This window comes from Pyxicephalus adspersus, chromosome 6 (genome assembly GCF_032062135.1).
Source record: "Pyxicephalus adspersus chromosome 6, UCB_Pads_2.0, whole genome shotgun sequence".
Classification (NCBI taxonomy): Eukaryota; Metazoa; Chordata; class Amphibia; order Anura; family Pyxicephalidae; genus Pyxicephalus; species Pyxicephalus adspersus.
Window position 1 is genome coordinate 38,630,856 of NC_092863.1, and position 2,582 is coordinate 38,633,437.

The window sequence follows — 2,582 nt, forward strand, 5'->3', positions numbered from 1 at the left end:
GATTGTAGGAGCAGTTCCTTGTTTGGATTTAAGGTAGGATTATCATGTTTATTTTGTATTTAATGCATGACGGAATCTGTGCAAATAAACTTCTACCCCAAGTGTCACCCATGTTAAATGACCATGTTTAATTCTCTCTATGTTCTCTTGATCATAGGAGCAGTTCCTGGTTTTGGTATTAGGGTAAGATTGCCATTGCTATGGAGCCATGGTAAAATATTATGTGTTTTTCTCTCTATGTTCTCTTTTTTGTAGGAGCAGTTCCTGATTTGGATTTAAGGTAAGATTTCCATTGTAATAGAGCCATATTAATTTAATATATATAATTATCTCTATGGTCTTTTGATTGTAGGAGCAGTTCCTCCTTTGGATTTAAAGTAAGATTTACATAGTTAATGAGGCATGTTAAATGAATAATTGTGTTTCTCTTTATTTTCTCTTTTTTTGTGGGAACAGTTCCAGGTTTGGATTTTATGTAAGATTCCAAATTTTGATTTGTATTTAAAGTATAGGGATTCTGAATTTTCTGTATTTAAAGTATAAGAATTTCCATGGCGAGTGTGATCCATGAGCCATGTTACATGATCCTGTGTACTTCTCTTTGTTCTCTTGATTGTAGGAGCTGTTCCTGGTTTGGATGTAAGGTAAGATTAATAGTATTATGGGGTGACGGAGCCATGTTAAATGATCATGTTTAATTCTCTCTATGTTCTTTTGATTGGAGGAGCAGTTTCTCATTGGGATTTAGGGTAAGATTTATTTACCGTATTTTTTGCCATATAAGACGCACTTTTTCTTCCCCAAAACTAGGGGGGAAAAGTTAGTGCGTCCTATACGACAAATGTGTTAAAAAAAATCCGGGTTTGGATTTTGGGTAAGATTACAAATTTCCATTAGTATTTAAAGTATATGAATTCTGAATTTTCTGTTTTAAAGTATAACAATTTATATGGGGAGTGCGACCCATGAGCGATGTTAAATGATCTTGTGTACTTCTCTTTGTTCTCTTGATTGTAGGAGCAGTTCCTTGTTTGGATTTAAGGTAGGATTATCATGTTTATTTTGTATTTAATGCATGACGGAATCTGTGCAAATAAACTTCTATCCCAAGTGTCACCCATGTTAAATGACCATGTTTAATTGTCTCTATGTTCTCTTGATCATAGGAGCAGTTCCTTGTTTTGGTATTAGGGTAAGATTACCATTGCTATGGAGCCATGGTAAAATATTATGTGTTTTTCTCCCTATGTTCTCTTTTTTGTAGGAGCAGTTCCTGATTTTGATTTAAGGTAAGATTTCCATTGTAATAGAGCCATAATAATTGAATATGTACAATTCTCTCTATGTTCTTTTGATTGTAGGAGCAGTTTCTCATTTGGATTTAAGGTAAGATTTACATAGTTAATGAGCCATGTTAAATAAATATGTGTGTTTCCCCTTATTTTTTTTTTTTTGTAGGAACAGTTCCAGGTTTGGATTTTGGGTAAGATTCCACATTTTGATTTGTATTTAAAGTATAGGAATTCTGAATTTTCTGTATTTAAAGTATAAGAATTTCTATGGCAGGTGTGATCCATGTTAAATGATCATGTGTACTTCTCTTTGTTCTCTTGTTTGTAGGAGCAGTTCCTGGTTTGGATTTCAGGTAAGATTAACAGTGCCATGTGGTTAAGGAGCCATGTTAAATGATTATGTTTAAATCTCTCTATGTTCTCTTGATTGTAGTAGCAGTTCCTTGTTTCGATTTATGGTAAGATTTACATTGTTAAGGAGCCATGTTAAATGAATATGTGTATTTCTCTCTATGTTCTCCTTTTTTTGTAGGAACAGTTGCGGATAGGAACAGTTGCGGATTTGGATTTCGGGTAAGATTACCAATTTTCATTTGTATTTAAAGTATAGGAATTCTGAATTTTCTGTATTTAAAGTATAGGAATTTCCATGCCGAGTTTGAGCCATGAGCCATGTTAAATGATCATGTGTAATTCTCGCTATGTTCTTCTCATTGTAGGAGCTGTTCCTGGTTTGGATGTAAGGTAAGATTTACAGTATTATGGGGTGACGGAGCCAACTTAAATGATCATGTTTAATTCTCTCTATGTTGTTTTGATTGTAGGAACAGTTTCTCATTGGGATTTAAGGTAAGATTTATATAGTTAATGAGCCATGTTAAATGAATATGTGTATTTCTCTTTATGTTCTCTTTTTTTGTAGGAACAGTTCCGGGTTTGGATTTTGGTAAGATTATAAATTTTCATTTGTATTTAAAGTTTAAGAATTCTGAATTTTCTGTATTTAAAGTATAAGAATTTCCATGGCGAGTGTGATCCATGAGCCATGTGAAATGATCATGTGTACTTCTCTTTGTTCTCTTGATTGTAGGACCAGTTCCTGGTTTGGATTTCAGGTAAGATTAACAGTGTTATGTGGTTAAGGAGCCATGTTAAATGAATATGTTTAAATCTCTCTATATTCTCTTGATTGTATTAGCAGTTCCTTGTTTGGATTTATGGTAAGATTTACATTGTTAAGGAGCCATGTTAAATGAATATGTGTATTTCTCTCTATGTTCTCCTTTTTTT